Genomic DNA, 16,082 nt, shown 5'->3' with positions numbered 1-16,082 from the left:
TTAAGTGAAATGCGAGGTCAACTCAGAATTAAATGCACCTTAGCTATATTTGATATGGTTGGAAGCGCAATTGCATCTTTTTAAAGATTTGAAATACCTCACTTTTCCTCATGTGGGCAAACATAATGGAATTCATTCGTTTATCTCTAGTATATTTTGTATAGATACACTATTTTTTGTTGTCATTTATAATTACTTAAAACCTTTCGTTATGTAAAAACATGTTTTTTCCATTACGTAATGAACTTGGTAGGGTACGTCTATGTATCTGATATAAACACTGCATATGGTTGTATCCGATCTGAGTGGTCTATTTTGTTTTAAAGACCATGAAAAAGGTAATTTGTTTCGATTAACGACACCACTAGAGCACATTGATTTATTATCATGGACTATTGGATGTCAAACAATTGGTACTTCTGACAGTCTTAGAGAGGAAGACGCTAACGTATTCAATTAGTATCAAAGGATCTTCCCACAGACAGGATAGAACATATCACGGCCTTTAATATACCAGTCGTCGTGGTTTGGCTGGAAGAAGAAATAGACCAATAGGCCCAATGACAGGGATCGATCCTAGGCAAGCGCTTTACCACTGGACTACGTCGCGCCCTTTTAAAAATCTATGATGTCGCGCACTCTTTAAAATCCACGATGTCCGTAAACATGCTTATTAGAAATTCAATAATATTGTGGCATCATTTTGTCTCATTCATCTACAGTACAGCATGTTCTTTTTTCTCTCATTTTATGACCGGCCTCGGTTGCGTCGTGGTTAGGCCATCGGTCAACAGGCTGGTAGGTATAATTTTATGAAGAAAATAAATTAGGCACTTTGTAACATAATTATTTTCCTGTCAAAAGAAGTTATTTAGTTGCATAATGAGTTAAAATTATCTATAACGTCCCACGCTACTATTTACATTATAATAATTTTATTTGTATATATATATATATACACATGCATATTTTACCATCAACATCATCGTCGTCGTTGTTGTTATGAAGTATGTTCTCGACATTTTTGCATCCCTCACTCAGATATTCACAACATGGAAGTACACATTTAAGAGCATTTCGTCTATATTACCTCCAATTATTTGAGCCCATTATGTAATAAATACACACAGAAACAAAGACATGCACGAACACGCGCACACACACACACACACACACACACACACACGCTCTCTCTCTCTCTCTCACAGAGACACATACACAATCACACACGGAAACACATAGACACTCACAGACAGACACACACACACACAAACACACTCACACATACAAACAAACACATGCACGTACGTACACACGCGCGCGCTCTCTCTCTCTCACACAGACACACACACACGGAAACACATAGATACACACACACACACACACACACACACACACACACAAACACATACAAACACACACACATACATGTTTTTTTCCCAGTAGTTTTCAGCATTAATACATTTCTTTTTAAAATATGTTTCAATGTTTGTTTTATTTTCTAGACCAACAATACAGCATTATTTTAATGTATAGTTTATATCGCTATACCTATCGTATTGTATCACCACCATGTTGTTACTGTTACACCTTATTTGTACAGTATTTTATTACATAACTGTAAAAAAAAAAAAAAAAATTAAAATAAAACAAACACAAATTTTCACAGAAATGTGTCTTTACTCAGAAATGAATGAATGAATGAATGAATGAATGTTTAACGACACCCCAGCACGAAAAATACACCGGCCACCGGGTGTCAAACTATGGTAATGCAAATAAATAAAGTGATGATCAACATCAATATAAAAATTCAAGGTTTAAACAAAATCAGTGTAAAGAACTGTGCAAAAATACAAATACAAATATCACAGAATTTTACGGACACCTAATTTCACTCTAAACTTCAATTTGTGCTGTATTGGCCATTCTCAAAGAGAATGTTACACCCCTGCACCACGGTGAGGTTACAGCACACGCAGGGGCTTTACTCAGAAAAGGCATTTGACAACACGACGTTCAAAACAAAACAACAATCTTAATGAGAGTGTATCTTAAGTTTGATCAGATTTTTCAGTCCATCTTCAGATGTAAAAGAGTAACATTTTGTAGCATATTTAGTACCTCACTGCATAAACCATCTTGTATTTTTTAAGCAAAGAGAACAGATGTAGTCGAGTGGTTATCAAATTAATTGTAATAAATGGTTTTAGCGATGCGTATTGAGCTTTTCTCAGAGAGTACCTGGTTTTGATACTTCCGGTCTACAAGATCCTGAATAATATAAGAAAACAAAAAACACCATTAGACACTGACTACAAGTTTGCAAATCCTGTATATTACGTAAACTCGTAAAACATACGCATATAATCAGCATACTCAATACACTCTTCAAAGAATTAGGGTAACTCTAATAAGAATTTACAATTGTCAAAATTGTAAGGTATATTAGCTGTGGGGAATGGTTATATGATAAAAGTGAATTAATTGGGCAAACATTACAACCGGTAGTTCAGTGTTACAGTAGGTTTTATGACCACCAAAGATCTTGAAGGACAATTGGGGTCCGAAGTGAAATTTGAAAGTCGACGTTTTTTATCAGTAAATTGCAAATTCAAACAATAAAAATGACTACAAACAAAACAATAACAACTGTATGATCAACAGAATGAAAAAAGATTGACTGAAATAATGTTCCACAGTGGTTAATCAACCTTCCTGGAAATTGTTAAAATCGAGAATGATACCCCACGAATATCATATAATATCTTACATTTTCAGTGCAATCAAAGTATGTGATATTTTTCAGATCACATACTTTAAGAATTTGATAACTTTGCAAATTAGATGTAAATTAGTGAGGTCTCGGCACTAGGTTTATTGACATTTAAGCAAACGTACTTGGGTGACACTCCATGATTGACATATGCATTCATAGTCACCAAATAAAAACATTTCAATGACAATTTGACAATGAAAGCTGTCCAGCGTTCAGAAAACAAAAAACGTTAGGCAAAACTTTATTTTGATGTAAGGACATCCAAAATGACGTCATTCGAGTTTGACGTCATTTCCATTCAAAAATACACCGCCACATATTCTTACGTCATTTGAATATCTAGTAATGGCGGACTGGAATTAAAGTTGCGTGTACAGTTTACAAAAACACGTTGTATTAATTAAAGGGACACACCCTAGTTACGTTTATTTGTTAACCATTACGGCGTTGTTTTTCGCTAATAAACCCCATTTTTCACAAATAAAATTGCACTTTACTTACATTTTATTATTTAGAATACACATTTCCATTCACCTGATGTTTGTAAAACCACGAAATGCAATTTTTGCATTTTTTCACAAACCGTGTTGTCGAAAAAAACCGTTAAGCAAGCGAGGTCCAATCTATTTTTAGAGGGGATATTTCCATTTCAATGTCACAGACGTTGGTATATCACGTGACCGTTATTATGTTGGTTCGGTTTGTTTTCTCGTGCACGGTTCGCGCAATCAACATCCGATTTGTTGTTGTTCATTTGTGAGATTTTTCTTCACAATTCGTGAACATTTTCAGTAACAATAAAGTTCAGACAAGTAAGTGTCTCAATACAAAACGTTACAAACCCTTAAACAAATAATTTTGCTGTCTTACGATATCTGGAGAGGGGATATAGAGGCACTGATTTTCCGTTTCAGATTTTTCCCTTTTCCGTTTCATAATGTTACAAATTCCGGTTTTTTCCGTTTCAGTATTAAACAAATTCTGTTTTTGTTGCACACACACACACACACACACACACACACACACACACACACACACACACACACACACACACACACACACACACACACCGCGCAATTAATTGCTGGTGTAAAATAAATATGCAATGAGGTAAAACATGTCAGTAGTTTGTATTTATTTTTGGTTTAAATTTAAACACGAATACGCCACGACACAGACTTCGGACATTTTCGGTTTTCTTTACGATATGATCGGGAAAATAATTACAAACGATCACACTATAAACAAAGCCTGGCATACAATATGCAATTACTGCATTCCTTTGTGAGATCGGAAATATGGCAATGCCGCAAATGTTAAAAATTAATAAGCAAACATAACATATCTTTCACTTGAGTAAATATCGGACAATTTTAGCTCAGAATGTTCGGTTTTTCCCGTTAAATCGCCGGGAATAAGCGAAGAAAACACGACTGGTAAAACGTCTAGATACTCTACATTTGGCGTAACATACAAAGGTACTAGTGTCGTAGCGTAGCACAGGCAGATGTCGGTGTCCATAGTTTCTAGTTCGAAAAATAATTTTTAATTAATGAAATGCGCTATTTAAAGTTAAATAATGTTTTGGAAAAAAATCGGGAATTCCGTTTCAGATAGGTATTTCCGCGATTCCGTCCGCGATTCCGGAAAATCAGTGCCTCTAGGGATACAACCAGGACAGAACAGTTGGAACGAACGCACCCCAAAGTCTGTGAAATTTGTCGTCACGTAGGCATTGTTGTGCTTCGTGCGACATCTACCGGTGACATCAGAATACTAACTTTCAAAATTATTTCAAGCAATTGGGACATGGGGATTCCCATGGTATTTATCGATATAAAACCCGTTTTTTCACTCCATTTGATAAAAACGTGATCTAAGTGTGTTACAGGTTTGTAGATTAACCAAATTATAATTTATTTTCGCTGGATGGAACAAGGGTGTGCGGCTTTAAGCTTGAGCTTATATGATAAAGAGATTATTACCCTCGTGTATTTCGGTATCGTCAATATCATATATTAGGTATAAAAATTGTATTATGCGAGCCTCTGATATTGACGATACCGAAAAACACTCTGGTAATAACCCTCTGTCTGTCTGTCTGTCTCTGTCTCTGTCTCTGTCTCTGTCTCTCTGTCTCTCTGTCTCTCTCTCTCTCTCTCTCTCTCTCTCTCTCTATTTTTACTAGTAGTAGTTTCTATTATTAGTAAATCCTGAAAGGAACTGTCTTGAGTTTTTTTCCATTGTAACATGTTTTCTGTCCTATTGGGGAGTTTCTCCTTCGTCTTTTCTTCCCTGGGTCGTATCCCCCTATTGAGAAAACATTTACTAACACTCTCTAAGCGAAATAACCATGACTCAAGCACTGGCCGGAGACGATCCACCAAGTCAGGTCAGGTCAAAGAGCATGACTTGCATTTTCAGAGCAAGCTGTTGTACGCACGCTTATCATGGGACCGGCCTCGGTGGCGTCGTGGTAGGCCATCGGTCTACAAGCTGGTAGGTACTGGGTTCGGATCCCAGTCGAGGCATGGGATTTTTAATCCAGATACCGACTCCAAACCCTGAGTGAGTGCTCCGCAAAGCTCAGTGGGTAGGTGTAAACCACTTGCACCGACCAGTGATTCATAACTGGTTCAACAAAGGCCATGGTTTGTGCTATCCTGCCTGTGGGAAGCGCAAATAAAAGATCCCTTGCTGCTAATCGGAAGAGTAGCCCATGTAGTGGCGACAGCGGGTTTCCTCTCAAAATATGTGTGGTCCTTAACCATATGTCTGACGCCATATAACCGTAAATAAAATGTGTTGAGTGCGTCGTTAAATAAAACATTTCTTTCTGTGCTTATCCTGGGCGCGGGTGTCGACTTAGGCCTGCTCCTCCGCACAGGAAAGGGCTTGGGTGGGTGTGGGAAGGGACAGCCCGTGCTGGTAAGTGCAAGAGATCACCAGCAGCCCGACCAAGGTCGGGAAGATCCACTACCTGAACGTCGTATATACAGAGATATAAGGTAACAGTCCTTACCTACCGAAGCCCTTCAGATTCGTTGACATTTATTAACCATCGGCTACTGGAAAGGAAATGTTTTATTTAATGACGCACTCAGCACATTTTATTTAGTTATATGACGTTTGGACATATGGTTAAGGACCACACAGATATTGAGAGAGGAAACACGTTGTTGCCACTTCATGGGCTACTCTTTTCGATTAGCAGCAAGGATCTTTTATATGTGGGGTGACACATAGCCCATTGGTACAGCGCTCGCTCGATCCCCGTCGGTGGGCCCATTTCTCGTTCAAGCCAGTGCACTACGACTGGTATATCAAAGGCCGTGGTATGTACTAACCTGACTGTGGGATGGTGTATTTGAATATAGTTCTAAATCTTCCACTATGATAGTAGCATGGTTAACTTTCTCATAGTTTGATACCCAACAGTCGATGTATTTTTCGTGCTGGGGTGTCGTCAAACATTCATTCATTCTTTCAGGGGTTAACTTTCCGACACTATGGATTAGGGTTTTGGTTGCAGTGACTATTTCCATCAGTATATTAGTAAGTAAAATGAGGTTTAAGCTACGTACTAACAGTACTATATTCAAATGTACTTTAAATATGTTTAGCTTTCATGTACGATTCAATTAAAGGGACATTCCTAAGTTTGATGTAATTTTTAAGATGTTATCGACTAACAGATTGTTTAACGATTGTAATTACATATCAAATATATCTTTCTGCATAAAATATTAGTGGCTGTATATTAAACGTGTTTCTGATAGTTCTAATATTTGTACTAGGTTAAATTTCATTTTATTTCCTAATATATTTTTTTTTCGTACGTACGAAATTATTTGAAGACAAAATCCGGTTTGGGCTTCTTACAAATATTAAGACGACCAGAAACACATTGAATATACACACATTGATATTCTAAACAGTTTAATCGTAGAAATATTTTATTAGTCGGAAACATCTTACAATAAATAGAGCAAACTCGGGAATGTCCCTTTAATTGTTAGGGTGTCACCTGTCGATTATGCAATAACTTAGATTTTACCAATTAGTTTGAAATTAAATCATTGCAATCCAGACACTGTGGATTTTTAATTGAAATGTTTTTTTATTATTTAACAACGCACTCAACACATTTTATTTACGGTTATATGCCGTCAGAAATATGGTTAAGGACCACACAGATATAGAGAGGAATCCTGCTGTCGCCACTTCATGGGCTACTCTTTTTGATAAGCAGCAAGGGATCTTTTATATGTACCATCCCACAGACAGGATAACACATACCACGGCCTTTGATATACCAGTCATGGTGCACTGGCTGAAACAGCCCAATGGGACCGCCGACGGGGATCGATCCCACACTGCGGATTTTTAATTGATGCCCCCATCTAATACCCGGTCTGCCAACAGTTAACCTAACTATTAACTATTACCCCCCCCCCCCCCCCCCCCCCCGAAAGAGACAGAAATATAGAGACCAGAGATAGACCCAATTGGGATACCTAATGGGAGACCCTTGGGGGTCGCAGTGTCAACTCTATCGTTGACCTAAGAGTTTAGAAATATATATTTTATCACCATGCTGTTAACTTCGTTAAAGTTACATTCTCTGGTTACCATATTATAACATCATGTACAAATATGAAATACAAGCTCAAATGCACTTTTAAAAAACTCGTGTGTGTTCGCTATGAACGGAGATCGTCAAAAGTATACGCTCGATTCGTCACCTGTGCCGCCATAGCTGGGAAAAGCACAAACGACAGCCTGTTGTCAGTTTCAGTTAACACGTGTGTTTGACGATTTCAAATTGTAGTGTTCGTCTCAAAAAATTAAAAGAGAAATCTTGCGCTGTACGAAGAACGTACGGTTGAGGATACGGTACTAGAGTCTTTCGTTAAAACCGGTTTGATCTTGACAACGTATTATCGACAATCGTACCTTCCTATTTCAGAATTAATATTGTATAAAGTGTTAGTAGAATTTTCAAAGTTTGGTTTATATAACACACTGATCATGTATATATTTTAAAAATAAAATATACTAAAGTAGACGTTTTCACTTCTTAATTTTACGTGTTAAAATCGACAAATTCAAATAAATATTCTTTCGTTTGGAAAGGGTAAAGTTAGAGGGGGGTTGTTTAATGACATCAAAGTTAGAGCATATTGATTTAATAATCATCCGACGCCATACAACCGTAAATAAAATGTGTTGAGTGCGTCGTTAAATAAAACAGATCCTATCCTTCCTTCCATCTGTTGTTGGATGTCTAACATTTGGTAATTTTGACATATAATCTTAGAGAGGAATCGGGTGCATGTGCAGGGGGAGGGTATTGGAGGTCGAAACCCTTACTTGCCCAAGCTTAAAAAAATTTGAAATGTATTTTCTGGGGGACCATGGCCCCATATAAACTTCGCTCAACACAGTCTATAACCGCAATCCCGCTGAAATCCCTGCACACGCGCCATGGAAACCGCTAGATTTTGTTTTGAGCAAGGGATCGTTTATATGTACTATCCCACATACAGGATATCACATACCATGGTCTTTTATATACCCGCCGATAGGGATCGATCCTAGACTGACCGCACATTTAAAAAAACCCACCTTTTTAGGTCTAAGTAATGAATAAAAAAAACATAGTCTTGAAAAATGTTACGTAAATCAAACACAGTACCCTCTTCCTCTACCCCTAGAGCGTTACGTAATTAGTAACACCCCCTTACATGTGACGCGTATGCCAACAGCTGGCCATTGTGAAAATTTCAAAGCAAATCCCCCACCCACCGACCCCTGGAAAGGCGTTATACCATATATCTATGGATATAAATATGTTTTGGAGATAGGAGACGACCCCTCAATCAAGACAGTTAAATTTGTTCATAAATTGCGAAATATCACGTGATCTCTTGTTGGGGAATTCCACACTTGTGATAAGCCGATGAAAACCGAGATCGGTATGAGCCCGTCAAAAGTGTCCCACTTTCAAAATACTGGCTTTGTTTTTGACCTGGATAAGCCAGCGTAGTGAAACCAATGCGGAGTGCGGCGTCATATATGCACCAAACGTAATTTGACTTTCTGTTCTATATGCTTAAATAATAAAAATATTCCGGATATAGCCGCTTTAATCTTGTTTAATGTTGGAAAGTAAAATACAAGAATCTACATCACCAACATTTCGGTAAAACAAAACTAAGAACAGTTACGCTGTGCTAATTGGTGAAGATCCGATGGTAAGATTCAACACTCTCACACTGAAGCAAAAAAACAAAAACAATTCAAGTGTATGAAACATTTTGAGCTATATATTTTTACAGCCCCAGACCAAAATCGTAGAAGCAGAGACCGAGTCTGGTCAGTCCGGCGCTGTCAAAATATAGAACGTCTCCAGCCAGATCTACAGTTCGCGCCAGTAGAGACTCGGTGTCTTTTGTCACATTGGTCATTCGATTCAGTTAGTGCATTTCTTTTTTTAATTGGTACATACTAGCCACTTTAAAATCGATGGTCGTCCAACGGACTACCTTTATAAAATTCTTAGTCGCCCTTTGCTAATTTTCAACCCTGTAGTATAGTAGAGTAGAGTAGAGTAGAGTAGAGCAGAGCATAGATGTTTAACGACAGCCCAGCACGAAACATACTTCAGCTATTGGGTGTCAAATTATGATAAATGCAAAAACTAAGTTGAATGGAAAACAAATGCAGATTTGAGATTGTAGTTATTGACAACACAAATAAAGAAACCAACATCACAAAGAAACCCACAAGAAGATATTTACCAGCATTGACGAGTGGTGCAACTGAAACCAGAAGACACAATGAGCTTTCGATGTGCGCCAACTCCTCAATAGGTGGCGATACGCAACAACAGGGTCGCACGTGACACTATGAAAAACAAGGAAGTAAACGACTTTGCGTCTATAACATTTTTCAAAAAAAGTTCTATAAATAATGACTTCTTCGTGTTTTTGTGTTCCTCAATACCACAGAAGAAGGAAACTTTCCAAGTGACAAGATATTGTAAAAGAAAAGACAGATTGTTGCTGAGATAAGACAAATGACACTTGAAAGTCGACCGTCACTGCGTCAGTGTTTGTTTTTACAGACTGCATATAAAATGATATATTCTGTGACAGAAGATTATAAAACATGTAAGTCCTACTGAATTTTTATTTTACTATTTTCTCCTGTAGATTCTGTTACAATATAGTTTAGGTAATGCTAAAGTATAAAATATTAATAACACGATATGTATTTTTTCTTTTTGCTTAAAGGCACACTATCTCTATCACTGATAGTATCAGTTTGCATATAAAAGATTGCTTGGCTGCCCATCAGAAAGAATAGCCCATTGTGTGGTGGAAGCAGGTTTCCTCTCTCAATATCTGTGTTCTCCATAACCATATAACCTTACATACATGTGTACCATGCATAAAACTTATAAGAATACAAATTTTAAAATAATATTTGGATTGTGGGGGTGTTTTTTTCAAATTACTGGTAGAATATAAATGTATTATATTTGTTTGCACAGAATCATCCCCCCACCTCCTCTCGGCATCTTTATACTGATTCCAGTAATAGTATTATACTATATAAATTATAATATTATATTTTTATAACATCTTTTATGATGTTGTTTTGCCCTTGTTACCAGATGGCCCGAGTCATTTCACATTTTTTTAAAGATTTATAAATAAGGAAAGAAAAGGAACAATAACCCAATAACACCCCCTCCACCCAAATATTATTTTAATATTATTTTGTGTATATTTGATAGATGTTTGGTTGTGTAAAAGCTGCAAGTTTCTTTTCTCACTAAAACTACTATACATGTATGTCAAATGCTAAGTACTAAAGTACCTATACTATAGGATCTACGGAGGCTCTTTAAACAGACATTCCTGTTGTTTCCTATTTGTTGATTTAAAAATAAGTGCAAAACATATTAAGCTTAGCTACATGAATACATTTGTATTATAATTGAATTTTGCATTTCAGGTACAGAACTAGTACGGTTCCTTAAAGACTGAAGCTAGAAGCCATTCCATGCTTGTTTTTATGGATAGAACCTGATTTATTGTCTTGTTGGGACAGGACAAGCAGACTACAAAATGGAAACAATAAGAAAAGTGCCAGATTCGTATTCAGATGATGAAACAAAGTTTTTTATGTTTCATGAAGATTGTTCCTTAGTAAAAAAAAGTATTAAGTGTCAATGTGTCAGATGTTGAAGTTGTGAGATACAAGTGAATATCAGACTGTACTTGGAACATTGGGTACTGGAATTTTTGTTATGCTTTGAATGACTAAAAATTAGTCCACTGAAAGTTGTCATCCAATGTAAGCCATGAAATAATGGTAATAAAATTGATATGAAACAGGGTTTTTCCACTTGGACTATTATTCAGTAACATTTCACATGTTATTTGTATGAGTAAAGCCTACATGAAATTGGGTTCTGGATAGTCAGTTTTTTAAATTTGTTTTAATTGCCCCGGATTAAACAGACAATGTCATGGTTGGGGGTCCTCGAATCATTGCCTTACAATGGTAATAAATATTGTAAGGATGTGTCATGAATGAAAATCAAGTAGATACACAACTTCCTATAATATAAAAATATACATTTCCAATGTTCTGCAACAGAGAAAGTGAAGTGTATCACATGTGCTTGAACGTTTTTGGGGGATTTGTTTGACATAATTGTGATTTATATCTCTAAATTATGATGCATTGCATGTTGTTGGTTTTATATTTTTAGACATTTATAAATGCTTTCTGTTTACATACATTTGGGTTCATACCCCTCCCCCCCCCCCCCCCCCCCACACACACACACATTCATTGACATTAATTGGCTTTGATCTGGGGGAGGGAGATGGAAAAGACGGAAAGAGAGAGAGAGAGAGAGGGAGGGGTGAGCAGATGGAAGACCTGGATAGTTACTGCAGGGGATAAATACACTGTCAAACTATGGATTGCTTGTCAACTTTTTTTTTCTGTTGTGTACTGTATATATAACATAACATGGTGACAGATGTAAAAAATAAACCAACCCAAAATATGTTGATGACTAAATAGAATTCATCTAAAAATAGTTCACCCTTCACAGCTGTTGCATTAGTGGCACTGGTATTCAGGGCTTTAGATCTCACTAATTTGGGCACAATAATATATATATATATATATATTGTTTTCTGTTGCCGAAGGGTTATATTGCATTAAAGTTATTTCACGCAAAATATTTCAGTGGTTTTGAAGTAAACTGTTTTGAGGTTAGCATGTTTGTATTTAATTTGGTATATTTGGAGGGCTACAGCCCCCCCCCCCCCCCCCCCCCCCACACGTCCCGTACGCCTATGAATTGGCCCATATTGTTTCACTACTGCAATCTGTATTCCAAAAACAATTTAAGTGGAACATTTTATTTATTAAATGGAGAGAAGGAAAGGTGACAAAATGTTTTATGAAAACATTAAAGTATAGTTATTAGTGGTGTGAATATATATTGTCCCAAACTGTGACTGTCATGGGTATGACTGGTATATAAAACCCCATGATATTTGCTGTCCTGTCTGGAGAAGTGTATACTTAAGTAATAATGCTGCTTGGAAAACCGTCAATTACCAAATGGTTGACATCCAATAGCTGATTAATTTATCAATGTGCTCTAGTGGTGTCATAAAGCAAAAATAAATTTTAACTTAAAAGGCATTCACAGCATCCAGGTAAGTTTGAAGACTGATAATAAAATTTGCATCCCCACCCCCCAAACCTCAAATATGTTCATCCCCAACAAAAAAATCCTGTTCGCCCCCACTTGGGGTTTGGTGTATCCTTTTTTAAAATATCGATAAGGAAAAAACAAAATTCAAAATTATGAAACATGACTACGTTTGTAGGTAAAATAGGTCATGTGATCACTAACACCCATGTATATTAATCAATGTCATCTTTACTGTCTAACATTAATATTGGGTGTGGGGCGAACCGATAAATAGTTGGGGGCGAACTGGCTTGGAGAGGAAACGTCTGGTACCCAAGCCATTGTCGATAATTTGTTTTAAAGTCATAATAAGGTTTTATGTAAATTCACAGATATTGTACTCCACAATAATTATCACTTCTGAAATTTTTTTTTAATACAAAATAATAATTTTACTCCCATTTTGCAGTTGGTCCGAATTAATGTTAGTCACAAAAAACCGTACAACACATACACACCTAACCTACGTATATTAAGCCTACGGTACAACAAACAAGAAATAAAACAAAATCCCGATCTGCACATCAGTTTCTACTTCTTTTTATTTCGTTTCATAATTAATGCAAGTTGAATACGCTGTATTTTGATGTTATTTGTTTATTTTTAATTGTGTACGAAACGACTTGCTAGACTGGTTTCCTTTTTCACGTAGGACCCTATTTTCGTGTGGCATCACCTGGCGTTGACTTCACCTCGATCCCTCATATCAGTACGAACTTCAACATGGCGGCAGTTGTTTGATTTCTTCTTGAAAACGTAGTGATCTGTTTCTTCAAATATGTGATGGTGAGTGTTCAAAGTTCTTATTTATATACTGGGGTTGCTAATTATTTTATTTTCCGGTGACATCACCAGATATTAACAATTTACCTCACTGCATTGATCCAGTGAAGACAAAAACTGCTTGGGTTGGTAAAATTGGCAATTAACTACATATAATCTTGAAATACAATACCCTATTGTCTACTGAATTATAGCAGACATATCAGGTGTTTGAAACACATCGCTGTTTATGAAGCCCACACACAAAACGAACAGTCTGTTGCTTTTGACAAACAGTAGGTTATTGTTCTACATATACTGAGTCAATTTAAAAACTTCACAATCTAAAATCTGAATAAAGTCAATGAGTGTTGAAAGCAGGTATTTTTCAGGAATAAATATTGTAATGGCAATGTCTACACTCCATTTGAAACCCATCACAGCCCACGTGACCCCATCCATAGCACTACTGAGGAAAATGTGGTCATGGATGACTGGTCGGTGCAAGTGGTTTACACCTACCCATTGAGCCTTGCGGAGCACTCACTGAGGATTTGGAGTCGGTATCTAGATTAAAAATCCCATGCCTCGACTGGGATCCGAACCCAGTAAAATGCACGTGTATGACAATTCTAAATAGAGCTTATTTCATGCTAGTTTCTTCCGATTTTAAATACGGCTTTTAAGTCGACGAGTTATGTGTGAAAACTATATTTTCACGCAAAGAGTAATGCCAACATGGCTGGGTACCCAACAAAATATAACATCTTTATTGGCAATTGAAAAAAATGGACACTTTCGCATCACCATCCCAACTAAGGGATACTCCAATTTCATGTACTGTATATCTTGGATACACGAAAGCGAGTAAAAATAATGTATTTGGATGCACATGAATCCTTATAAAATGAGAGAGAGAGAGAGAGAGAGGAGGAGAGAGAGAGAGAGAGAGAGAGAGAGAGAGGAGAGAGAGAGAGAGAGAGAGAGGGAGACGGAGACGGAGACATATAGTGACACTATAGTGACACTAAAATAACACGAATATTTGAGAAGTAGTTTATTTATTCAGGAAGAACAGACAGCTTCTTTATAATCATTAACGTGAGGATAACACCAGGTCTTCATAATGTATATTTGTTCAGGAATGAAAGTCAGTCGCAATTTTTCATCCAGGTAACGAAATTAAATGGAACTTCTCGTAATCAGAATCTGAAATAGAATATATGGAAAATAAAATTTACTGTTTGGACATACATCACGTAACAATTTAACAACGATTTATACACCCCAAATATGCAGAAATGTAAAACCTCTACGCTGATTTCAAACAGGGACATTCCCGAATTTGCTGCATTGTAAGATGTTTCAGACTAATAAAATATTTCTACGATTAAACTTACATATTAAATATATTTTCTTGTTTAGAATATTAGTGTCTGTATATTAAATGTGTTTCTGGTCGTCTTAATATTTGTAAGAAGCCCAAACTGGATTTTGTTTTCAAATAATTTCGTACGTAAGAAACAATATTTTTTAGGAAATATAATAAAAATTAACCTAGTACAAATATTAGAACGATCAGAAACACGTTTAATATACAGCCACTAATATTTTAAACAAGAAACATATTTAATATGTAAGTTTAATCGTAGAAATATTTCATTAGTCGATAACATATTAAAACATTACAGCAAACTCAGGAATGTCCCTTTAACATTCCTTTCTGACACACTGTTTCCGCCAAGTCAGCGTGTTGGAATCTGTAGTCAATTGAATAAACATATGGAATGAATGGATGCTTAGCAGCATTCAAGCACAAAAATACGCAGCAGCTATTGGATGTCGAACAAAGGTAAGTATACATTTAAACATGTATAATTCTGTGTAAATGGCTGTTGGAAAAACATATAAACGTGAATGAGGAATCCAATCAATACACGAATACCCTCCTGCATCAGTGGACTTGGCTTATGCTGTTCTGTCTGTGACAAAATACGAACCACAGTTACTTCGTACCATAGTCATTTCGTGTCATACTGCCTGGTCATTTCGTACCAGTATTTATACACCAAGCGAATATATTACTTGCATATATCTATCGGCCTCGGTGGCGTCGTGGTAGGCCATCGGTCTACAGGCTGGTATGTACTGGGCTCGGATCCCAGTCGAGGCATGGGATTTTTAATCCAGATACCTACTCCAAACCCTGAGTGAGTGCTCCGCAAGACGTAATGGGTAGGAGTAAACCACTTGCACCGACCAGTGATCCATAACTGGTTCAACAAAGGCCATTGTTTGTGCTGTCCTGCCTGTGGGAAGCGCAAATAAAAGATCCCTTGCTGCTAATCGGAAGAGTAGCCCATGTAGTGGCGAAAGCGGGTTTCCTCTCAAAATCTGTGTGGTCCTTAACAATGTCTGACGCAATATAACCGTAAATAAAATGTGTTGAGTGCGTCGTTAAATAAAACATTTCTTTTTTGCATATACCTGTATAGGAAAATACGTCTACCAAGGGAAACAGTGTATACTTTAACAAGTCATCATTAACCCAACTGACCAAAGTGCGCTTTTTATATTTACGTTTTAATAATTATGATAATAATAATAAATTAATTTGAACCATTTTCCAGCTACCAGTCGACTATCGTACAAAATAGCAGATATTATTTAATTGCATTTTTATCATTAGTATTATTTTTTATTCAGTTGCACGTGGTGTTTGCATCTTATAGACATTTGTAATGCAAT

The 16,082-nt window shown here is 36.7% G+C and overlaps 2 long non-coding RNA genes across 3 annotated transcripts in view; one reads left to right on the top strand and one right to left on the bottom strand.

Annotated features, from left to right (window-relative positions):
- The window catches only part of LOC121392655, a 35,208-nt gene that overhangs the window by 4,956 nt on the left and 14,170 nt on the right, over window positions 1-16,082 (top strand). Inside the window, exon 2 of the long non-coding RNA XR_005960527.1 lies at window positions 13,225-13,358. This is a non-coding gene — a long non-coding RNA (uncharacterized LOC121392655). The remainder of the gene's footprint in view (window positions 1-13,224; window positions 13,359-16,082) is intronic.
- LOC121392644 overlaps window positions 14,377-16,082 on the bottom strand; it is a 31,309-nt gene continuing 29,603 nt past the window's right edge. For both annotated transcript variants that reach the window (XR_005960526.1, XR_005960525.1), the window contains exon 3: window positions 14,377-14,543. This is a non-coding gene — a long non-coding RNA (uncharacterized LOC121392644). The remainder of the gene's footprint in view (window positions 14,544-16,082) is intronic.

This window comes from Gigantopelta aegis, chromosome 3 (assembly GCF_016097555.1).
Source record: "Gigantopelta aegis isolate Gae_Host chromosome 3, Gae_host_genome, whole genome shotgun sequence".
Taxonomy (NCBI): Eukaryota; Metazoa; Mollusca; class Gastropoda; order Neomphalida; family Peltospiridae; genus Gigantopelta; species Gigantopelta aegis.
Note: the sequence above shows the minus strand (reverse complement) of the source record. Positions and strands in the feature narration are given on the sequence as shown.